General features: G+C 43.5%; 2 pseudogenes; both read left to right on the top strand.

Annotated features, from left to right (window-relative positions):
* Positions 1–13,695: 13,695 nt before the first annotated feature.
* On the top strand, positions 13,696–14,459 carry LOC112391128 (ribose-5-phosphate isomerase pseudogene; annotated as a pseudogene).
* A 10,240-nt stretch (positions 14,460–24,699) lies between these two features.
* Positions 24,700–25,629, top strand: LOC112391133 (diacylglycerol kinase zeta pseudogene; annotated as a pseudogene).
* The last annotated feature ends 235 nt before the right edge of the window (positions 25,630–25,864 follow it).

Here is a 25,864-nt window from a genome sequence, read left to right as displayed (position 1 = left end):
CAAAATACTGCAAAAAATTACGTTTGATTTTTTAAGGTAATTACAACCAGGTGACTTCTCAGAGTAACAGTAAAATAAATAAACATTTCATGACCAAATGGGTACCCTAGATTATCCGGAAGTCAGAGAAGATTCCAACTTCGTGCAGGCATGGCTTAGGAACAGTTCAAGGAAAAAGCTGAACTTGAGCTAACTTTGAAAAATTGATAGCCGCAAAGTACACTTTTTGTTGCTTTTTATTGATTGTGGTGATCTCAAAAGCCACCAACATTTCTGTCCTTCAACGGAGAGTTTTGGCAAAGTGTCTGGCCTCAGATTTCCCAAGCGTCTCATGTCACCCTTAATATACCACCTCCTACCCCTGCGCCACTCCCACCAGCCTGTTGCCTGATTTGTTTGTTGTTTGTTTTGGCTGTAAGGCTGCATTTCCACTGTTGATACTCCTACCTTGTCAATTTTGATACCCACAGCTGCATGCTTTCCACAAAATCACTCATCAGTTGGAAGGGACACAGGTCGTGCCCTTAATAAAAATATCTTTAACTACTATAATGTTCCACTTACCAAAATTTTATATCGTGTAAATCAGTAAATCGGCACAGAGAAGAGGAAAATGCTTTGACCCACATAGAGAATCAGATATGTAAACCCTGATCTCCTGAACTTGAAACTCTAGCCCTCAAAGCAAACCAGCTAAAAACTCCAGACAACTATTACCCCTTAGTTAAGGTGGATACACATCGTAATATTCCTTGTAGCATGTCGAAATGTGCCGACTAGAAGGTACACTGTATTTTTGCCCTTGAAGGACGCTGAGTGGTCCTAAGGTCAATACTGTGACATGACCACAGAGGCAAACTAAGACACTGCAAGCTACTTAGGAACACTAAGCCTTAGAAAGGGAGTCACTTATGAGGCTGTTGAATATCGGCCTCCATGGATATGTTGTAAATTCCCATCATAACACCGCAAAGTAGTGGCCTGAGGGTTTGCTTGAATACCTGCAAATGATGGGGACCTCACAATCTCACACTGTCACCTAGTCTGTATGCAGACACAGCTAATATTTACAAAGTTATTTCTATGATCAAGCTAAAATAGGCCTCCCCAATAGTTCTTCCTATTAGTCATAGTTTTAGCCTCTGAATACACTTGGGGTGCTAGCTTCAGGCGAAAGTTCTGGCGATCATCTCCACATGCTGCTATCCCTGCTATCAAGACACAGGCACTGGGAACAAGGAATTTCTCTGGATCCCAGCCCTACCAGGAGCAAACTCTTGTTGAAACCTGTAAAGACTTACTCTTCAAAGCAAATCAGAGTCCTTAACAGCTTATAAGCAATAGTTTGTTAGTGATAAGAACAAAACTGAATGGTGAGCCACGGCATTTTTAAAAGAGCAAGAAAAGAAATAGACTGATTACATATAATCACATATGTTGAACTATTTCTAGCCTAGATATAATCTGAACATAATGAATATTGTTTCAAGAGATAAAGATAACAAAAATGACAATAATTTTATTTATAAACCATTTTCTAGCCAATGTGCTTCGGGTATCGCATGATCATTTACAATGATTAAAACGCTATTAAAAGCATCAGATGAATGAAACACAAGCTCTTCTTCAGATATAAAGTGAAATAATGCTAAAAGAATAAGAGTGTAATACTAGAAGTACAGAAGAATGACACCAGGTAATAGGAAACATCACAGAAGGAACTTTTCTTTGTGTTTTTCCACTCTAGTTACTCTGAAAAAAAAATCTTTTAAATCCTCTTCACTATGTCTTCTAATGTGTTTATTTCCTAAGTACTTCCTTCCTCTTTAGTTCCGGTTCTTTATATTAATTTTTTTCTCTTTCCTTAGGTCAAGATCTAATGTCTAGGTCCAGTCAACCAAATTTACATAACAAATGGGTTTATTTTAAAAAACAAAACCAAAGATATTAGAGTGATTTAGCCATTGTTTTTAATAGTGGGATTTTTTTGTATTCATGATGTATTTTGGCTATATAACCAATGACATTTAAAAATAAAACATGGTGAGCGACTGAGAGTAAAGTCCATACAACTGTAATTTCCAACCTTTTAGCCATCACGACATTCTTTCACTCTGAGTTTTGCAATAACCACTAACTCCCTCCTCCCTTCAAAAAAGATGAGGATGGTGTGTAAAGCACTGTTGGTTACCTACACCACAACCGTTTCCTCCCTCTCCCCGCCTTCTTCCTTGCCAACAGAACACTATTTTTGTCCAAGTATCAGGGGGTCATACACTCATGGAAAGTGGGTGCCTCCCCACCCCCAGGAAGAAAATGTTGACTCTAAGAGTTCAGTGCCAACTTCAGCCCCCCTTTGCCAGCAGCGCACTCAGTCCCAGCTACTCCATGCAACTCTGGCCGAAAAGATATAACAGAAAGCCTGATAGGAGTTTCCCGGGAGACATCTTCCTGCCTACGTGCCTCAGACTCGTAGGTGTGATCTTTGGAACCAGAGCAGCTACTGTGGGACCACAGGGTGCAGAACCAAAGGACCAAGCTAGCACACTGGCTTCAGTGGAGGGAAAAGATGGAAAGAAACTGGGTCCCCGAGAAATTTATGAAGCCAAACTGAGGAATTTATGAAGCCAAACATTGCATTCCTTCTTATATAAGATAATTTTTCCTCCTTGTTTAAATCCATTTATTTGAGCATTCCCCTACTTGCAGCTAAACATCCTAACCAACTCAAAAGGTGTGTCTTTTTATATAATTGAAGTGAATCACATACGTTGGGGATTCATATTTTTAGGAAACACTCTCATACAACTGAAAGCACCTGGAATCTTTTAAACCAATTTGAATATTAGGTAACATTTGCATGCCATTAGGTAGATATTAACCTACAGAGCATATTCACATACATCATATTGTTTAATTCCTATAATTCCATGTAATATAGGTATCATTCCTTTTTATAGATAAGAAGAACCAGAGAGGTCAAGGAATTTGCTGAAGATCACACAGTTTGGAAGTGTTAGAGCCAGGATTTGAAGTCAGATTTTCTGAGTCAAAGTCCAGATCTCTTTCTACGACATTTGCTGCTACATTGAGCTGATTCTTATTCCTGGCTATGTTCCTAGACTGAATATTGACCATGATCTTAATCAACTTGAGGTTACTGTTGACTGACTATGGAGTTATATTAGAACTTTGGTTGAAATACTTTATTTACATAAAGTTTTTTTTTACTTAGTAGGGTCTCAAAAAAAAATTTCTTGTTCAATATAATCAATGTCACGTTTGATGAACTTAACGGTCCTATAAGAATTTGGGTTCAACTGTTAATGACAAAAGCTAAAAATATATTGCCCACAATGGATAGAGTTTTCATTAACGAATAAACCTTAAAAGACAACTAAAAAAGATGCTGAGGGTCAACAAGACATTTAGATCCATGCTCTCATGAAACTTTTACGATTCTAGGGTGAGCGGACAACGAACAAGTAAGTAGGTAAATAAATAATTGTTTCAGATAGGAATGACATGATTAAGAACAAAACCAAGAGAAACAACATTGTAAATCAACTATACTTCAATGAAAGAAGGAAAGAAAGAAAAAGAAAGGAAGGAAGGAAGGAAGGAAGGAAAGAAGGAAGGAAGACAGAACAGGAGAAAGAAGGACCAACCTTAGATAGGGTCATTGGGAAAGACCCCTTACTTCAAAAAGCTGACATTTGAACTGTTATATTCATGAAGGAGGTGTCTGTGAAGATATGGAAGAAAAACGTTTGACTCAGAGTGAACAAAAGGGCAAAAGGTCCGAAGCAGCAATAAGGTGCACATCTTCTAGGATGAGTGTTGATGTCATTAGTCCTGGACTCCAGCCTGCTGCATCCAGCTGCCCCTCAGCATCTCCACTAGATGTCTAAGGTATTTCAAACCTGAACTCCTCCCCTCAACACCTGACCCTGAAATCTGCTCCCTGTGGTCACCTCTCCCCCAGGTCATGGCAACCCCATTCTTGCTTGGGCCAAAGCCCTGAAGTCATCCTTGATTCCTCTCCTTCTCTCACTTACCTCCTGCGATCTGGCAGGAGCCTGTGACTCTGCTTTCCCAGTAAGTCCAGATCCCTTCTCACCACCTCCAGGACTGCCACCCCAGTGCAAACAACTGTTATCTGTAACCCAGATTATTACAAAGGGCTAAGAGGAAGATGAGGCCAATTCTGCCCGCAGGGTACAAAATTTAAGGAAGTACTTAGTCTCAGGGTCATTTTCCTGTTAAGGGACTGGATAAGCGAGAAAAGTAGGTGTTGAAGAGATTGGTTCCTTAGTCCAGGTAATGTGTGATATACTTGGATCAGGGCGATAGCAGGAAAAATTGGGAGAGATGGATGGCTATTTTAAAAGTCAAGCCAACAGAATTGCTGGTGAATTATAGATAGAAATTACCTTAAAGAGAGCAAGGCTGATACGGTGGAAAATGGTATAAGGTTTGTGGGAGGCTGAGGTAGACAAGTTTTCAAGGAAGATGGAAGAAAAAGATTTATTTTTTAAAATGTTAACATGCCTATTAGATATCCAAGTGGAAATAGAAGAAAGTAATTGAAGAAGCATGGTGTACAGGAAAGAGAAGAGATCAAGCTGGAGGTAAAAAGTCATGAGTCCTCAGCACATGGAAGCCATGAGCCTAGGTGAGATCACCTGAGAAAGTTACACATGGGTAAGAGAAATGCAGAGAGCCCAGCAGTAAAGGTATAAAATGTAAATGACAACATCTGGTAGACTTCCATCATGGAGAAGGTTTCCCTCTCCTTGAAATCTTTGGATTTCACCTATTTCCAGAAATCTGCATTTCTCTGGCCTCTTTCTGTATATTTGCATTCACTTTTAATTTCCTTCCTTGCCAATTATTTCCTTTGGTGCATTCCCTAACCCTCAGACTTGGCTTTCTAGACCTAAAACCATTCTCAAAAGTCTTTACACTCAGACAATTTGTCAGTTAATTCATTATGATATATACATGAAAACAATTACATAAATTAAAATAGGATTTATTTCCTAAACTACAAATTATTTTTTATCTCCTTTTCTTTCTGACTGAAGACAATGGTATCTGTGCCAGTGAGAGACAAGGAAAATCATCACTAGTTTACACTTTTCAAAAATATTCTGGGTGCTTGATATTTCACTGGCACACCCAGTCTGCTGTATCTTTTTTAAATTGAAGTAGAGTTGATGTACAATATTGTGTTAGTTTCAGGTATACAACAAAGTGATTCAGTTATATATGTGTGTGTATACATATATATTCTTTTTTCAGATTCTTTTCCATTATAGATTATTACAAAGTTTTTAACATAGTCCCCTGTGCTATACAGTAGGCCCTTCTTTGTCTATTTTCTACGTAGTAGTATGTATCTGCTAATCCCAAACTCCTAATTTATCCCTCCTCTCCCTTTCCCTTTGGTAACCGTGAGATTATTTTCTAGGTCTGTGAGTCTGTTTCCATTTTGTAAATAAGTTCATTTGTACCATTTTTTGAGATTCCACAAATAAGTGATATCATATGATATTTGTCTTTCTCTGCACAGTCTGTATTCTAACCTCACATTCACGGAGGTGGCCCAAAATCCTATTCCTAGAACAACCAAGCAGTGTTTTGATGACCTTCTAGTAGTTTATTTCTACAAAACAGAAACAGACTCACAGACATAGAGAACAGACTTGTGGTTGCCAAGGGGGAGAGCGGGTCAGGGAGGGAAGGATTGGGAGTTTGGGATTAGCAGAGCTATATATATATATATATATATATATATATATATATATATATGAAACAATCACTTTGCTGTACAGCAGAAATTAACACAGCATTGTAAATCAACTATATTTCAGTAAAATAAAGTAAAAAGAAAAAGAAGATGGAGGAGGAGAGGAAGGTGAGTGACTCCAAGAGGAAGGTGGACTTGTTAACTGAGGAATCCCTGGAGGCTCTTTCTAATGACTTGATCTGCTATCCGGCTGAGGTCCCTGATGCTAGACAGAATACAGAATTTATGGTTTGAATCTGAATCGCAGGCTAAGAAATTATGTTTCACTTTATCGATTAACGATATCACACACGACCTGTGTGTGGCCAGAGGAAGCTAGAACTCTGCTCCAAAATTCTAAACCCCTGAGTCCAAACGCCATCACCTCCCTAATCAGTGACAAGCCCTCGGTGGGCATCCCCAGACCCCTCTCCGGTAGTATGGCTCCTCCAGCCAACAGCAGGTCATCTGTTCCTAAAGGGTCTTTCCACTGTTTGTTTTCTCTTGCCCTTATCACAGAGGTGGATGGTATTAGATATGTTTCTTTTTAGCAAGTATGAGGTAAGCAGAGGTCAACCCAGTGTCAAACAGAGATGTAGAAAAGCAGATATCGTTACAGTGCAAACCCGCCAGCTTGAAGTACAAACAAAAGAATTCTTTCAGCGACTCTTCAAAACCAATTGAAACCATAGTGAGGCTCTGGGGGCCACTTTCTAGATAGAAGTCAAGCCAAATCTTCAGGCTCAAGGGCTCTTCTGTCCTGAGCTGACGGAGAGAAACAGGCTTCTCAGGCAACCCTTCATTTTCTCTCCAGCTCAGACCCAGCTATGGGGGTCACTCTAGGGCCTGTTTCAGAAGGCAGTTCAATGTGACAGAGATTAGAAACAAAACCTAGAAAACCATATGGTGTCCAGCCTGTCATCCTCTAGTGCTGAGTCTAGGCCAACCCCTAAGGTGGGAGAAAGGCAGCCCACTTCCTCAGAGCTGCCTTTGACTCAAGCCAAGAGAGGAACGCAAGAATGCAGGATGGTACTCTGCATTTATCACCTCAGCTCTGAGCTCCAAGGTGGCAATTACCTTACCTCTCTTTTCATCATCATTCAAACTTTCAGGGTTTTGCACAGAGTAAGAACTCAATAGATCCTTCGGGAACACATTCCCTGTCTTTTAAATCTTAGTATCTAATATCCTTATATTTTCAAATTACAGTTAAGGAGGTCCCTAGACCCCAAAGAAACTCTCATTTTATTCTCATTCTACTTTCCATGCTATTTAATTTGGTTAAACCTAATCTCACTAGTTCTTTTCCTTTTCTTATTTTTTTTTCTATTTTTTTCACAAGCCCTGAGTCCTTTTAATCATCCTTTTCCTCTGGCTCAGCATGCTCTTTTCTTCCTCCTGTGCACCCACCATCTTTTTCCCTGGTGATTCCTCCTCTTCTGTCATATATTTTATTTTGCTGTCACCCCCACTGGCTGTTGTCAGGCTCCTGCTCTCTGCCTCAGCAAGGTGACCTGTGAAGAAATCAAATTGTCCATCAGCCTTTGAGTCATAACATGATAAAAGGTGCTATATTAGCTACTCAAAGAAACAATATAATCCAACCACTGCTCAGGGGCTGTTTCCAGCATGTCGCAAGTTTTTACTGGTCTACAACACTTTACCACCAAAACCACTTATGCTCTGTCCTCTAAGAAGTTAATAAACTCAGTGCCGGCAGACTGAATTACAGCCTCACTCAGTGCAAACAGTATGATTTGTTCTTTTTATATATATATATATAAATTTATTTATTTATTTATTTTTGGCTGCGTTGGGTCTTCGTCGCTGCACACAGGCTTTTCTCTAGTTGCGACGAGCGGGGACTACTGTTTGTTGCGGTGCTCAGGCTTCTCGTTGCAGTGGCTTCTCTTGTTACAGAGCACAGGCTCTAGGCGCGCAGGCTCAGTAGTTGTGGCTCACAGGCTCAGTAGTTGTGGCACTTAGTTGCTCCGCGGCAAGTGTGATCTTCGCGGACCAGGGCTCAAACCCGTGTGCCCTGAATTAGCAGGCGGATTCTTAACCACTGACCCACCGGGAAAGTCCCACGATTTGTTCTTTACTTCACTTTTACAATAAGTGGATGAAAATATATAAAGAAAAATGATTATTAGCTGAATTATTTCATAAATACCCTTTATAAATGCGCTTTAGATATTTTAGGTACTTTACTGTCAGAGTTGAGTGGTACTGGTTCAATGGATAGAGCATTAACTAGCTATGCAACTTTGGGCACATCATTTAATGTCCTGGGTCTCAGGTAGTAGATGCAAAAAAAAAAAAAAAATAGTCATGATAACAATACTTTTACCTGAGACTCCTATGTGTCTTTCTAATTGGGTCTTAAGTGAAATCACTTCCAAGTCAAAAGCATCAATCTGATAAGATGCCTGCAAACCCAGCCCACTGCCTGGCCCATAAATGTCAACTAGATAAATGAATCCCAACATCTCATTATTTTTGTGAAGACGCAATGCAGTAAGAAATGTAAAAACACTTTGAAAACTATAAAACAATATGTAAATGTAATGGATTATTATTACAGAATACAAAGTACTCCTTCAATGTGCTGACTGATTACATAAAGAATTAAGTAAGATTCAAACAAAAAGTGCTATAGGGGCTTCCCTGGGGGTGCAGTGGTTGAGAGTCTGCCTGCCGATGCAGGGGACACAGGTTCGTGCCCCAGTCCGGGGAGATCCCACATGCCGCGGAGCGGCTGCGCCCGTGAGCCATGGCCGCTGAGCCTGCGTGTCCGGAGCCTGTGCTCCGCAACGGGAGAGGCCACAACAGTGAGAGGCCCGCATACCGCAAAAAAAAAAAAAAAAATGTGCTATAGAAGTTTAGCAGAGGCAAACATGGATCAAAATTGAGACTAGAATGTGGATTCGTTCATGTAAAGATCTAATCTGCCATAACAAATTTTTCCAGACTATAACATCTGTTACACCACACCAGATTCAATGACATATATATTTGATTTTTGTTACAGCCTTCCACTTCAAGTACCAATTTTTATATAGACAGAATAAAAGTCTTAGCTACTCTGGAAAAAAATCAATAATGCAGTGGTTTAAGTAACAGAGAGGTTGATGTTTCTCTCGTGTTATAACCCAAAGCGGGTAGGAGAACTGTTCTATTGAACATGGTCATTCATAGACCCAACTTTCTTCTAGATTGTGTCTTTGCCATCTTGGAGGGGAATGTCTTCATCTCTATGATCAAAGTTGGTCATCAGCTTATCAATGCTCCAGTTCAAAGGAAAAAGAGCACGAAAATCATGTGTGCACTATTTTCGGGCTTAAGCCTGAGGTGGTACACATCCCATGTAATTATAGTCCACCAGCCAGAGCTTAGTCCTATGACCTTCAATAGCTCCTGGAAAACGCAGTTCCCTATAAGGCAGCCGCATTCCCAGACACAACTCTATGCTCAACAGATTTTGGTGGAATATCAGCCATCAGACTAGAAGACTTGGTGAAGAGTACAGGACTTAAGATAAGCATTGAAAGCTCTCTAAGATAATAGCAGAAAGTCTAGAAAGAGCTATAATTATAAACTGCAGATTTCTGGGTCCCTTCTTTGCTGCTACTCAAGATCCTATTTCTTACCTTAATCCATGAATTCTTTTTAACCAAATTCTGGAGAAAGAATAATAGCACACTGTTCCAAAATAAAAAATAGCAATGGTTTTTCACTGTAAAATTCTGAACAAGGCTCTCTAAATAGTACATACAATTTGGGTTACAAAATCGACACCAATAAAAAGAAATCAGGAAAGTGAATTTTAAAAATTTTAAAAATTACAACCAGGGCTGGAAGGGATGCAGCGATATCTCTAAATATTCTGTGATTAGAGCAGGTATCACAGAGGCTGTAACGAGCTAGCTCTGAAGGATGGCTTGGAGCTTTCCAGATGGATAAGAGGAGAAAGGTCTTCTAAAGAAGAAGGAAATATCTGTTCTGGGAGGGCAGTGTATGAATCTCTTTACAGGCATCTATGCAGTTTAACCTCCACACAACCCATGAGTGTTTTTGTTCTTCTAAAACTGAGTTCCATTCGAGTTACTCCTGTCGGTAATTTGTCCAGGCATCCACCAGGAAGCAGTCGCAGAACCTGGCTTCCAGCTCAGTTCCTCAGACCTTCCCTCTGATGCTCTATTTCACGGCCACCAATCATGCTGCCATGTTTGTTCGTAGCTCACAGGAGAAGCGTGGGAGGAAGTATTTTGTCACAGCCTCCTCTGTGGTCTTCCTTCCCCTGTTCTTGTTCATTTCCAGTTCGTCCTCTACACTGCAGCCAAGGAATATTTTAAAAATTATTTCCCAATGAATTAGATGGGGTTGATCACCAATGCAAACCCTCCACAATGTCCCATTTCACCTGGCCCTCAGGCCCCTCCTGGACACCCCACTTTGCTCCTCCAGCCTCATTTTACACCTCTCACCCCCACCACTCCTTTGTCCTGTGATCCAGCCACACTGGCTCTCTTTCAGCCCCAAGTGCCCCAAACTCTGTCCTGTCTCGGTTCTTCTGACACATTCTTCCTGGTGCCGGGACTACCCTTTCTCCTCTCCTTCCTTTGCCCTCCCTCATTCTTAAGGCTTCAACTGAAATGTCACTTCTTCAAGGGCTTCCCCTGAATCTCCAAACCTGAAGCGTGTCCCTGCTGCCCTGATACCCTATTATTTTCTCTTATAGCATGTTCTCCTGTTCTTTGCCTTCATAGAACTCCTCACAATTTTTAATTATATTTTCAGATACAGTGTAACGCCGGTTCCCACCACTACACTCTAGCAATATGAAGGGCAGGGGACTTGTCTATTTTGCTCTCCAATGTGCACCCATCACACACCACAGAACACAGCGTCGTACATGTTCCAAAAATGTTGGAGTGAGGTTAAATTGATTTAAAACAAGAAATAAATTTTTAATAAAAATATTTCAATGTTTGAAGACGAAGGAGTCTCAATAGGCTGTTACAAGCCCAAAGAAAGGAATTATCTAAAATTTTATTATCAATTCATTTATACAAACAGTGTTAAATGAGCACCCATTATAGGGTCTAATTCCTGCCCTCTACTTTTTGTATCAAACCCTCTTTCAAGATGTGTATATCTTGGGAATTCCCTGGTGGTCTGGTGGTTAGGACTCCATACTTCCACCGCAGGGGGCACAGGTTCAATCCCTGGTCAGAGAACTAAGATTCCACATGGTGTGGAGTGGCCAAAAAAAATGTTCTTGTCAATCCATGTAACCATCTTGAGCACACAATCCCATTTAAGAGATGTTTACTTTCTTTCCCAGTGGCTTTCATACTGTAGGACTCACGTGAGTCATTTCCTAACTCAAATGAGAATTTCAGGACAGATATGGAATTCAATTCTACCCCTCCACTGAAATTCTACTTCTCCACTAGCGATTAGTTGAACACCCCTACTTGGAGAAGGATTAGAATCAGAGTAATAGAATCTTGGACTGTAGAAGAAACCTTTTGAGTACAATCATGATAAAAACTTACTGTACTACATGACCTGGGATAAAAGAAAACCAAGACCAGGACCTGGGAAAGTGATGGTGGAAAACCTGAAAGAGATAGAACATGCTCCGCTTGTGTCTATTCCGTTCCATTCTGGTTTGTGTTTTACAAGATTATTTTGAAAATGGGGGATGCAAGTAAGCAATACTTGACTGTCCTGGGCTGGTCAGAGGCTAAAGTACCATAATCCACAGCGCAAATATAGCAGAAATTGGTCAAATGCTACAATGAAGAGATTAAGGAAAAGATCAACACTTCAAGATTTGTGGTTCTGGACCACCATTTGTAACACCGATCTCATCTCATTCCATATATATCCATTCGTCAACTCCTTTGTTCATTAATTCCTTTATTCATGTATTCATTTAACAATTATTTTATTCCATACCCAAACTTTTCTGAAGGATATGACAAAAATTAATGTATTTGACTTTCCCAATGGGAATAACTTTCTTAAAATCTTGGAAAGTGTGGCTTAAAAAATGGTGGCTCTGATGGGTATTAACTAGACATATTGTGGTGATCTTTTTGCAGTATATGCAAATATCGAATCTTTATGTCATACACCTAAAACTAATGCAATATTGTATGTCAATTATGTCTCAATTTTATTTTTAAGTTGGGTAAATCCTCAAGCAAATGTCCATTTGCAACTGGCTCAGCTCTGAGTCTCATTCCCTTTAGAACAATCTCCTACAGGAGACCTGTTGTACCCAGGTTTTCAACCCAAGAAAGTAGAATATGTAACTCAGTTATTGCTGTTATAGCAGAGATGAGAACTCCCCCTTCTTCCATTAAGATACAAATACCTGCAGGCATTCACCTCTTAGGGGCCAGGGTGCTCTTCAGATGGAATTCACGGGCAGCCAACCACAATGGTTCCAGAGTGCCTGCTTTGTCTTAAGGCTTCTGTTTGTAAACTCGGCCTCCCTTGAAGGAACAAACAGTCTTCATTTACATGAGCCTTTGCCTGGCATTTATTTTCAGGGCTGCAGGACAAACAAAACATCACACAGCGAAAGAGGGGAAAAAAATAAAGCTCCTTATAGTATCTCCCAAGACTTGGCCCTCTTTTGACAAAAGATGGCATCCTTGTTTCCCACAGCAAGATGCAAACACATGCTCTGTTCTAACACCAGGATTGGGGGTAGATCTTGGGTTTAGATGGAAGATCGAAACTGATAGCATTTGGCTGTGTCTGCCTTTAGGGCAGTTTAGAAAACGTACCTGGTAGGTTGTTTAACTTGTTGACATTTTCACTACTAACTGTGCTATTGACTAAACAAGGAGTAATTACTCCAGCTACTTGGAGCGGTTGTTAAAAATCACCCAGCTTGGTGGCAGCTATCACGGTTAGGGGATGGGGCTTTGAGTTCCAAATGAACACATGCCATTCTGGAAATTAAAAATCACCGCAGAGAAAATAGTGAGCACTTCACACACAGTAACAATTCATGACGGTAGAGTAATAATCTAACGCTTTGTCTCAAGTCATTCAGCGCCAAAATCTTTGTTCTAGAACATTGAAATGATCTATTCCAAGCCCCCGTGTTATAAAGAAGCAAAACTGTAGCTCAGAGAAGAAGCAAGTGTCAGAGAAATAAAACACACCTTGGGAATGATAGGACTGATTTTCCTGATTCTTTCTTGGGGGGTGTAAGTGATCATGGCCTTAATTTAAGATCAAGATGTGATTCTAATACAGTCAAGAGTACACATAGAGCTGATGGAACACAATATTTGCAACTGGGGTTGTCCCAGAAATCCTATGGCACCAAAACTAGACTTTACACTTTGCTCCGCAATCACTCTGAACCAAGCCTGGGAGAGAAAGCCCTTTGGGAAGTTTCTCTCTGGGACACACGTGGTCGTGTTCCACGCCCAGCCCCTCTTTTGGAAGCACCCCCCTACCCCCATGCTGATCTAGCCCCTTAGCCTCACACTCCTCCCAAATCTAATCTTGGTTCAGAGCTTGTTTTTCCCACACAGCCCTTGTCCTAAAACTTTCCGGATAAAGAAGTGTCCTAACTTGGAGGACAAAGGCACTTCCATTGCTTCTGTGCTGGTTTTGTTCTTAAGCCCGCTGCCTCCAAGGAACTGGGTTTTAGAAACTAGTAAACAGCAGGAAGGCACCAGTGTGCTTCTGCGTGTATACACATTAGTTACATCAGAACCCTTGACGCACAAGAAACAATGACTCCTTTATTATAATAACTATAACCCTTGGTAACATTTTCACCTGATCAGCGCACAGGGTTAATAAAGAGAGCCACGTAGTTAGTTAGCTTCATTGGTGATCTAAAGACCTCTGCCTGGCATTTCGGTGCTGCCAGCACAAGTACCGGTGGCGGGGATGCTATCAGCGTCTGCCTGGCCCCCTCCACGATGCCCAAGGCCGAGGAGGCCCGGAAGCTGGCAGGCTGCGCGGCTGTGGAGAACCACGTGAGGAATAACCAAGTGCTGGGAATTGGGAGTGGTTCTACAATCGTCCATGCTGTGCAGCAAATAGCTGAAAGAGTGAAACAAGAGAATCTGAATCTCGTCTGTATTCCCACTTCCTTCCACGCCCACCAGCTCATCCTGCAGTTATGGCTGAACTCTCGGTGACCTGGACCGACGACCAGAGATTGACCTTGCCATCGATGGCGCTGATGAAGTAGATGCTGATCTCAATCTCGTCAAGGGTGGTGGAGGCTGCCTGACCCAGGAGAAGATTGTGGCTGGCAATGCCAGTCGCTTCATCGTGATTGCCAATTTCCGGAAAGATTCAAAGAACCTCGGGGATCAGTGGCACAAGGGAATCTCCATCAAGGTCATCCCGATGGCCTGTGAGCTGAGCTGTGACCCAGAAGTTTGGGGGTGTGATTGAACTTCGAATGGCTGTCGACAAGGCACGCCCTGCGGTGATGGATAATGGAAGTTTTATCCTGGACTGGAAGTTTGACCGGGTCCACAAATGGAGTGAAGTGAACACAACTATCAAAACGATCCCCGGCGTGGTGGACACAGGCCCATTCATCAACATGGCAGAGAGAGTCTACTTCGGGATGCAGGATGGCTCGGTGAACATGACGGAGAAGCCTTTCTAAACCGGCCCTGCAGCCCAGCGCCGAGGTGGACACGCCCCTCCAGGAGCCTTTGCCTTAATGTATCTGTGCCAGGTGGACAGCTTGGCAGGGTGGGGGGTTGAGGGTTATATCCAGTCTTCTGAAGTATTGTTATTAAATGTCTTTCTAAATAGAGAATTATAAACATATATATTTTACTATTAAAAATACTTAGCTGTTTTTTTATAAAGTAGAACTTGATTTCATGTTGTATATGAAACATTTACCAAAAAAAAGGAGGACTGTCTTTTCAACTTTTAACTTGAGCCTGCTGGTTAAGCTTGTGAATATTGGGTTTCCTGAGAAATGTAAATCAAACTTTTCCTTAAACTGGTGAAATGAAGGGCCCAGCCAGCAGTGATTCCCTGATGTCTTACTGGAAACCCTGAAGTTTGTTTACTTTTCTACCACCCTGTTTTATTTTTAGTTTTTGTTGTGTACAGACGCACAGTGTGTAGTTACTGTGTTGTAAGATGTGAATTACAAAAGTCCGGTGAAAGGAGGGGTGTGGTGTGTGTGACTCAGAATGTGTAAACCACCAGGGAGAAAATGTGGGGTCTCTTCTGCAGAGAACAGGGGGTTCATTCAGACCCCTCTTGTTGGAAGCCATTGGCTAGAAGTACTTGCCAAAGCACTGCCGTGGAGCACATTTAAATGATTGTCTTTTTGTCGTTAATATATTTTTTTGTTCCCTTATTGTTATTTGCATGGTTCAGCATCAGAAGTTGTTACCCCTTTATATTGTTTGAAGGTTGAAATAAAACAGTATGGTGCCAAACAAAAAAATAAATAAAAATAGAAAAGACCTCTGCCTCTTCCGTGAAGGGCACCTTGTTTCTATAGTTAAATTTGAATTTCCATAGTACTTGACTTGGTAATAAGTCAGATCGATGTGCAAAAATTGGGTAGGAATTAGATATTCCCTTTAGGCATATTTGGTCTCTAATAAACTGATAATTTCACAAGGAGGAAGAGGAAAAAAAAGTTAAAACACATCACAGTACCAGATGGTCTTCAATGCATGGTCCCTTGTGTTTCTCAAGGTGAGAAATGTTTTGGTGTAAATTGTGGGATTTATCTATTACACGCCTATGTAATCAACTCTGCAAACTTCGGTGATTATTGGGGGAGGTGGTTAAAAATCCCACTGGCTGAGGATTTTCCCAAGTGTGCCTCAAGGAGCACTAATAAAGAGAGGGTTTCCGTAGACAAGTAATTTGGGTAAATACTTGATCAAATAAAATAAATAGGTTTCTTAACCATTCTTCTCAGAGCCTTTATTATGTGAATGTCATTATCACGTGCACTCAGAGGTGGACCAACATCCACCATTCTCCCATCTTAGCTGACCGCAGCTTTCTTTTTCAGAGACTATCTCATGGGACTCATGCTCTTCAGATTAATAACAATAACATGGGTGACCACACTTGAGTTCTCACTCTGTACCAGGCATTGTGCTGAACTCTTCACATTGCACCTCGTTTAACCTTTCCAGGGACCCTAGGTCACAGGTCCCATTAAATCACCATTTTACAGAAGAAGAAACAGGCTCAGAGAAGTCAAACAGCAAGTCTACAATCACACAGCTGGCAAGTTGCAGAACCAGAATTCAGGTCATTCTGACTCCAGAATTCATACTCTGAACTCTCTATTGTATTTCTGTCCTCATGAATCAAATGAGGAAGATAACCCCTGCCCCTGCCGATTCTTGCTGAGCTAGGTTGAGAATAACTGCTTTGGGGGAGGAAGGGGAAAGAGAAAAGGAGAGAAGTCGGGGGAGAGGGGCATGATTTGGTTTAGATTAGAATAAAGTGATCAGATAGGTCATTGCTGTTATTCTGAGTGTTTTGAGGGAATGGAAACCTGGACAGGACAGCCCATTCCTCATTGACAGGATGGGAAAAAGAACTGGTTTCTGGTTTTGACAGGTATGTACTAAATTCATCCTTTTCCAACAAGGTGCAAAGAAAAACAAGAGACTTGTTTTATTTTTTGCAAATATTTCACATTGCCAAGGTGACCCGAGTAACATCCCAGCCACAGAACTAGTGCAAACCACAGGTAGCCAAGGGAAACCAACGCAGCTCAAAAGGTAGATTCCAAAGTGAAACTAAAAATTTGAAAATTACACTAGATGGGGAGAAGGCTGCATCACAGATAAAAAAAGAATGTCATTTTCTTTAAAAAGTGTCTAACTGCAAATGAAGCACAAGTTGTTGATAGGATCCATATTCCTATAGGGCCAGTCCTTCCACTACAAGCCCACAAATGAAACAGGTGAAAAAATGGGGGGGAAAAAAGAAACGGCCTGGTACAATTTTTTTTTTAATAAATGTATTTAGTTTTGGCTGTTTTGGGTCTTTGTTTCTGTGCGAGGGCTTTCTCTAGTTGTGGCAAGTGAGGGCCACTCTTCATCGCAGTGCGTGGGCCTCTCACTATCGCGGCCTCTCTTGTTGAGGAGCACAGGCTCCAGACGCGCAGGCTCAGTAGTTGTGGCTCACGGGCCTAGTTGTTCCGTGGCATGTGGGATCTTCCCAGATCAGGGCTCGAACCCATGTTCCCTGCATTGGCAGGCAGATTCTCAACCACTGCGCCACCAGGGAAGCCCTGGCCTGGTACAATTTAATTGAGTTTCCTGGAGGGACAAGCTGAAACCAACCAACTTTTCCAGACTCTGGGAAGGAATTTGAATCTCACATGCCCAGTGGGGGGAGAAATAAAAAGAGGGAGCAAGTCTTCTTCCACATTTTAAGATCCCTGGGGTTTGGGCTTCCCTGGTGGCACGTTGGTTAAGAATCCACCTGCCAATGCAGGGGACATGGGTTCAAGCCCTGGTCCAGGAAGATCCCACATGCCGTGGAGCAACTAAGCCTGCGTGCCACAACTACTGAGCCTGCATGCTGCAACTACCAAAACCCACGTGCCTAGAGCCCATGCTCTGCAACAAGAGAAGACACCACAATAAGAAGCCCGTGCACTGCAACGAAGAGTAGCCCCCGCTCGCCGCAACTAGAGAAAGGCCACACGCAGCAATGAAGACCCAATGCAGCCAAACATAAAATAAATAAATTTATTTTTTAAAAAAATCCCTGTGGTCTCTTGAAGGCTTTGGAAATTTCTTCAGGATGCCAGGAGCATTCAGAAATTTAAAAATCAGGAATTTTATGGTTCATCAAAAGTTCAGAATCCCTGACCCAGAAAATAAATTTAGTTAGGATGTCCTTTAAAGGACAGGGATAGACAAGGAAAGAGGAAACTACCCAAGGCCAAAGCCCCAAGGACTCCCTGAGGACCAGAACCTCTCCCCACCCTTCTACTTTCCACCTCCACCCACCCTTTATGGCCCTTTGACGGAGCACAGCTGCCCTTCTGGGCAGCCAGGAAAGGCCCAACTGCTCGAGGCCCTGGAGAGTCATTTGTGGCATGGCAAAGTTTCTCAAAGGGATTTTCTGCCTGCTGATTTTGTGGTCAAAAGCACATTTGACTCTCATCACTGCAGTCCCTGACTTAGTGAGACCAGAGAAAGGCCAAACTTCTTAGCCATTAACGGTCAGGAAAACCAAGAAAAGCTACCTCCAGAGTGACAGTTTCCCACAGACAAACTGTCAGCTAGCCATACCTGGCGAACGCAGGCTGGCCAACAGACTGAACCAAAAAGTCTGGTGTGGATCTTGGGGGGAGGGAAGTTGGGGCTTCTAGAAAAACCTGGAATGCTGTATCTGAAATCACATCCATGACAGGACCAATTTGGTGGGTCCCAGGGTGCCTCAGTTCAAATGAGAAATTGGACTCATCTTGAAAGAGGCCTAAACATCCAACTTGTTAAAATCCTTAACTCTGAGTATAGCCCTCCAAAAGTTCACCCCAGCTGTATCAGTAGCATCAAGAGGGAAAGGCCCCGTTCTGGACCTATATCCCCAAACCTTTGCTGAGACAGAGTAAGAAAGGCTGAATTTAAATTACAATAACTGAGGGTCTCTTGCTGCTGTGTTTCACCACGTTTACACACATAACCAGTCATATGTTCAGCTAACAGTCACTGAAGCCTATCTTGGGAAAGATGCTGGGTACTAGGAGATAGAAAAGTAAAACCACCACCATGTCTGCCCCTCCCAGAGCTCACGATACAGTCAAAGAGGTAGTAGGCGGAGGTGTTGGAAAGAAAGGGCCTTCAGTGGAAACACGGAACCTGGATGCACAAAATCACTAAAAGATTCGCTCATAGATATTGGGTTTTAGGATGCAATAGACCATTTTTTAGAGGTTAGAGATTTTTCCATGCAAGTATTCCAGGATAAAGTAAGCCCAGCGCTGAAACCCTAAGAAGCTCATAATCTGTCAGAAATGTATCTCTTTCTTTCAGACATCAGATGTTTCAGACATCTGATCAAAAAGACGTGAGGAGATGAGAGAGGGTTCAGCGTGAAGACTCTAGAAATGGACTCAAAAACCTTTGGTGACTTTCTTGAACAGCCCCAAATAATAATCACTTTCTGAGAAGTGACTTGGTCCCATTTCTGAATCCATAAAGTGATGACAAATGACCCCTGACACCACCTTCCTCTCTAGGATGTTGAAGGAATTGATGAGATAGTGTCTATAAAATGCTTTGAGCTCATTGGAAGATGTCAAGGAAGCAAAATAAGAAATACTGTTATCACTGAAGCTCTTCTAATCCAGCGAGCTTCAGTGGAGCTTAGAAATACCTCCATTCTCTCTTCAAATCTTTCTCTCCCTAACTTTCAAAGGTTGGTATGACTGATTCATCGAACATGACTGAAAGCAACCAACAAAGTGGAAAAGAAAAGCTTCATGCAAATCCCTCTGTGTTTCTGCACAGGGGGTTAAGCAGAGCAAAGAACACAACCTACTTCCTGCCCTCCCGATAGCTCAGGGCTCTGTCTGGTTATGTGGCTGTAACTTATCCTCACTCATACAAAAATTATTCATTTTCCACTCTGAGTCAGAACCTTCTGGTCTCCAAACCTACTGACAAAAATGCATCCACTCAAGTCATTTTATGTTTGGGATGTTTTTCCCTTAAGCATACATTTTATCTCCTTTGCTCCGTGTCCCTTCAGAAATTACACACTTCATTTGCATCTCATTGATTTGTATATATTTGTATATTGCTCCATTAGAAACATTAATTTTTTTTCCCCTTGTACTGATGAGGTATACTGGATCCTCAGTTAATTGAAAGCTCCTTGGTACTTCCCCTTGATCCTGATTTTTGGTTTGTCATCTGCATTTGTCTATTTTATTGTACTCTTAGAATAGCTTGTGTGTCTAGGGAGATGGAGGAGGATATTGAGACTTGCTGGGAGTGCTTTCTGGAGATGCTCCTGGTATCAATCCTAGGGTTATAGTGGGCACCTGGGAGAAGTGGGTTTGCCCTTTACATTATCTCTGTCCATGTTGCAAATTCACACATTTTATATGGGAGGTGGAGACTGCTCCAAGATGGTTTCACAACTTAAAGATGTGGAAAGTACCCACATCCCATCGCAAACTGACCAAATGAACTCTTCAACTGAGTCAGCCGTTCAACAACAACAGTAAAAAAGACTAACAAGAAGCCAAACTGAAGGAAATATGCTTAAATATTTTAATAAAACACTTCAAAGGAATGAGCACGGCATCCTTCAAGGCCAAGACATTGCCATTCTCACCTTCAGTGGAGCAGGGACTTCTAGTCTCTCTAGCAACGGTCGTGACCTCCATTAAACCACGCAGGTACTCTGCACCCTTCAGACCAGACCTAGAATCATACCAGCTCCATTCAGTAAATAAGATGGCAACGGTAACTGATCTCACCCCACTGTAGACCTTCAACAAAAAGAGAAAAATAGTGATTGCAATTTGGCTGAGCCCAATGGCATTTACAATTCAGGGAGTTTCCTTTTTTCTTTTTTAATCCCCCTCTCCCCAGCACAAACCGTCTCAAGCTCAGACTGGTCCATTCTCAGTTTGCCCATCATTTCTCAGCCCCAGAGAACATGCCTTTTAACCTTTTCATCCTGCAAGAACTAGGTCAGGTACTCTGGAAAGCCTTGCCTGTCCAATCACCCCACAGGGATTGCTTCCTTTTGCTGGAGCATCTCTAGAAGGCACCCCTTATTGGGCACTGAGCATACACTGTTCTCCTACTATGTCTGCCATTTCTTCAGTCAGTCACTATATTGGAATGCTTAGCAGACGCCAAGCATGGTGAGGTGCCGGGAACGCAAAGCTACGTACACACAGACGCTGTCTTTCAGTGGCCCACAGTCTGCTGGGGTAAACAGCTTGGTTCTTCAGAGTCCGAAAACTCCTGAGGGCAGAGGTCTCTGTGATTGTTTTTGTTTCCCTCCCAGCAGCTCGCATGCTCCCTGACTCAGGTAAGAAGCGCTCAGTGAAGAAGGGTTGATTCAAATATGCAACCAAAAAATCCAGAAGAGACTTTCCCCAAAACTGATGCACGAAAATGCTTCATTTTCCACTCAAAGTTTCTAACAAATGCCAAGATGTAACCCTCAGAACAAGAGCAATACAGCTCAATTCCTTTAGGCGTTTTCTAATTACCACTTACCTGCTCTCTAATTTAGGAATTCTGGAGGGGATTGGAAGGGGCAGTGGGGTGGGGGGGATGACAGGGCATTTGCATAACAAAATATGTTTACAGTAAGAGATTCCAGTCCCTCAAAATTAAAAAAGAAACCCAAACAAATTTGCAAGGATGAGGGGACAGTTTTTCACCTTCCTCTTACCTCTAGCAAACAGCTCAGTCATTCTGAATGTCTTTAGAGGGTCCCTTTCTTCCACTGGAGGGTACATTAGCTAATCACATCATTTATCGCTAACTAAAGACCCAAAAATCACAGAAGAGGGAAGTTGATCCCTGCCCCCAAGACTGTGGAACAAAAGCCATACATTTTCCTGAGGAGACAGCATGGCTCTGCAGCTCTGTCATTCCTTCAGGGACACTGGAATTCACCTCCAGGACAGTCCCAGACAAAGCAGTGCCTGCCACAGCCAAGTGACCCACCCTGGATGCCTTTGTGTGCAAGCCCTGCCCTCTTCACCCATTCCTGCCCCTCCCAAGCCCTTCCTGTACCTGCCACACCTCCCACCCAGGACAGCAAAGCACGGGGACCCAAGGCCATATATTTTGACCAGCGTTCCTTCCTTCCAAAGTAGATTTCCATCTGACAGTCTCATCAAGATAAAAAGAATCAGAAAATAAGAGGGGTTGGGGAAAAGGGAATAGAGGGGATGGGTAGGATCATTTTAATTATGAATTGATAGCATAAAAGTCCTGTGGAGACTCAATATTTGTTAATCAGATTTGGTTCAGAGTAAAATTAAAAAAAAAATTTTTTTTTTTAATGCATGGTCTGTGTTTTCCTAGAGTTTATTGACAAGAGTGACCTGGTCTCAGCTGCATTCAACTTCCTGATATGAAACCCAAGACTTATTCTGTGACAACACATCCTGCTGGTCATGGGTTTCACTGTCTATTTCCAGGTAAAAGGAAAGAAAAAGAAGGTGGGGGGAGGAGAAGAAGAAGAAGAAAATGGCATCCATAATGTAATTATTTTCAAGTGGGGTTTTTACAAGCAGTTTAATGTAAAAGCTCATACAAATTAGGAAAGCTTGTTTAGAGTCAGAAGGACCTGTATTTCAATCCAGCTCTGTAAATCACTAGCTGGATGACCAAGTAAACTACTTCGGTATTCTAAACATTAAGATGTGAGGATTAAATACATGTGATCACTGTGATTAAATAGTGTATATACAATAGTGGAATGCATATAAGGGACTGAGGCAGAATGCCTGGCATTTAATTAGCCCTCAATATGTGGAAAGGAGAGAGAATGAGAGAAGGAGAGAAGGAGATGAAAAGACATATTAAGCTGTCTCTCTGTCTCCCCCCACTCCACCTCCATGTCTCTCTGCTTACAGCTCTCTCTTTACACACACACACACACACACACACACACACACACACACACACACACACACAGCCCTAGATCTGAACCTAGACAGACGTCCCACATAATGACAGTTGAATAGATCCAGGCATTCCTGAATCCTAGTCCTTGGTTGATCCTGGAGGAAGAGGGTTATATCAGGACAAAGTTGAGAAAGAGAATTCAGCCTGGAGTGGACTCCCAGAGAATCAGAAATAATTGGACCTTCAGTCCACCCAGAATAATATAGGATGACTTCACAAACCAAGTCATTCCCTTTAACTCTCCTCTAGCCAAGGCAGAACCCAGGACTGGATGTCAAAGTGCTTTTAAAGGGTTTTGCAGAAGAGAGCAGAGAGCCCTTCTCAAATTTCTAATCAATGCAAAGGAGGGAAAGGAGGGACGGACAGGAGCACCAAACTCAAGGCAAGAGAGTCAGGGAAGACTTCGCAGAGACAATGACTCCAGAGATGAATTTTAAAGAAGGAGTAGGAGTACTTTATGCCAAAGCTGGGGCTGCAGGTGGGAGTCGTACTGAAAGTACAGAGTCAAGAGAAAGATCAGAATGAGAGCTCTAGATGCTTCCCAGGGCGGGGGCGGAGAATTTGAATCTCAAAGATGACACCAAAGAGGTAAGCAAGACCAGGCCAGCTTATGAAGTACCAGTTAAGGAGTTTGGATTATTTCCTGAAAGCTATAAGCCTTTAAGCAGTGGAATGATAGAATCAAATTTCAGTTTCAGAAACTACACTCTGATGACAGTGTGAAGAGATTGAAGGTGGGAAGTGGGAGGTGAGGGGTGAGATAAACCTGATCTGCAGGCATGAAAATGCCTCACTTTTACTCAGAAACAGTCCCATGTGCCACGGCTTCATCCCCTGAATGAGAATAATACAGGTCAATGCCTTTAGGTGTTTTCCAACTATTCTTTACCTGCTTCCTAATTTAGGGATTTTTAAGCAGTTAGGGATCAGCAAAATTGTTAATTGAATTCACGTTTGAAATAATGGAGACATTAAGAAAGACTCCTGCTTGGAAAATGAGTGGGACATGGTGCCATTCACGAAGTAAGGATGAGAAGGAAAGAAGATCGGGAAGGAATGGAAGGGAGATGACTTGACCTTCTGAATTTGGGGTCCTGGGGTATCCGGAAGCACAGATACCCAGTGGGCAGTTATATATATTCATCTGGAACTCGGGAGAGGAATCTGAGCTAGAAACAGAGTCGGGACACATCCGTTCCTGAGGAAAGCTCACCTGGGAAGTATGTGCAGTGAGAAGACCAAGGTCAGAACCGGACCAACACCAACACGTAAGCATGGTCTGTGCTTCCACAGTAGGAACAGCCAGAGATGAGAAAGGTACATAGTGTCAAAGGCAAGAGGAGAGTCAAGCAGGTAATGGAAAAAGCCCAGGGGATTTGGTAACTCAGATGACCTCAAGGAAGTTAGTTCAGGGGCACAGCGCTGTTGGATAGCATTCTTCTTCTATTTCACTGGGGCATTTGACTCACTGCTACTTCAGCTTACAACCTTTCTGATGGTGTGAAAAGCGGATCAGGAGCTGCTTGGGCCCTGTTGCAGAGTGTTTTGACTCAGCAGAGGTAAAAAGTCAACCACTGTCTGCTCAGAAGGTCAGTGGTGGTAACCAGGAGACACATGAGGAGGCGTGGGCTAAAGAGCCTTCAGAGAAACTTTCTGATCATGGCCAGAAATACCCTTCTATTACCCTAGTATAGTTTAGCAACGAAATAAAAATGTTCGTTTTAGTTAGAATTCCTTAGAATTGCAAAGTTCCATCCAATGGTTGGGTTATTTTGTTTGTTTGTTTGTGGTACGCGGGCCTCTCACTGTTGTGGCCTCTCCCGTTGCGGAGCACAGGCTCCGGACGCGCAGGCTCAGCGAACATGGCTCACGGGCCCAGCTGCTTCGCGGCATGTGGGATCTTCCTGGACCGGGGCACGAACCCGTGTCCCCTGCATCGGCAGGCGGACTCTCAACCACTGCGCCACCAGGGAAGCCCCTAATAGTTGGGTTTTAATTGTCTTTCTATTTACTGGGCTCTGCACATCCAAAGCCAAGTGAGGATGTGTATGCTTATTCTTTGCCCAGGTGGGGTCTTTCAGAAGAATTCGGTGCTTCAGACCTGAAACCTCAGGGCATTGCTGTCCTGAACACACGCGGGTACGGTGCAGGCACCATGCCTGGGGCCACCTCGGGGGTCCCCACACTCTGAGCCCTAGTGGCAGGAGGATGGCCGCGGCAAGGTCGATGGCTTCACCGGGGGGTCCCGGGCAGCCCCATAGGTGCGGGCACGCAAGGTTGACGCAGCGCCACGAGGCAGTGCTCGTCACGGCCAAGGCCATCCGGGTGCAGGTGGACGGGATGCCCCGTCAGCTCGCAACCTAACACGCTCTCAGCTTCCTTTGCAGCCCGGCCACCCTGCAGAGCGAAGCTGCCAGTGCCCAGGCAGCTGCAGGGTGATCCAGGCAAGCAGCCAGCACGCACAGCCACGACGCCAGCTTTGCAAGGTGTCGCTCAAGGAGGCCTCCGTGCCACTGGGCAAGGTGGTGGTCCCAGGTGACAGTGACCTAGAACATCTGCCAGGCCCACATCAAGAGGCTCCAGCAGGAGCCCAGAGGGGCGGGAGTCACATCCCTGATGTGCCTGAACTGGCCCCCAGGTGGTGCTTCCTGGAGACCACCACTGTCAGCCACTTCTACACGATTGACCGAGGCCAGGAACCCCTCAACTATGTGACTGAGATCACATGCAGTGAAATTTATATGCTGGACCCAGAGCTGCTGGGGCCATCGCCCGGCCTGTCCTCCCACGTCCCCTCTCCCCATCTCACCTTGCTCCCGTGCCTCGGTCACTGCAAGGGATGCCGCACCTCTGCAGGGGAGCTGCACGAGGCTGCCGAGAGGAAGGACTTTTGTGAGATCCAGACGCTGCCCCAAGCTGTGGGGACCACCAGTTCCTGCACCCCATGGTCAGTACCGGCAGCAGGGAAAGGGTCTGCAACGTTCTGGACCACTGCCGCCCCCCGCACCCCACCTTGATGCTGTGGAGGAAGACGGGGAGACCTATCTGCACCAGGTGGCAGCCCTGGACTATTGCACCACCTGCCACCACATCCTGGAGATGGGAACCTTCGTTATGAAGACAGAGTAGGAGGGTCACATGCCCCCGGCAGGCTGAGAAGTCTCAGGACGCCAAGCGGCCACCTACCTAGAAATGGGCAGTGTGACCTGATGATCCAGTCAGAGGACCAGGAGATGGCTGTGTAGCTGTGAGGCCAACACTCAGCAGTGGGGGGACCAGCCAGATGATGACCACCCCCTCCTGGCCCGCCTTACTGCCAACGTGCCAGCTGCAGAGCTACAAGGGGACCCATTCCCCAGGAAAGGAGCTGCCCAGACCTAAGGCTGGACTC

Source organism: Neophocaena asiaeorientalis, unplaced genomic scaffold, assembly GCF_003031525.2.
Source record: "Neophocaena asiaeorientalis asiaeorientalis breed wild unplaced genomic scaffold, Neophocaena_asiaeorientalis_V1.1 scaffold176, whole genome shotgun sequence".
Taxonomy (NCBI): domain Eukaryota; kingdom Metazoa; phylum Chordata; class Mammalia; order Artiodactyla; family Phocoenidae; genus Neophocaena; species Neophocaena asiaeorientalis.
This window is presented reverse-complemented; position numbering and strand designations above follow the sequence as displayed.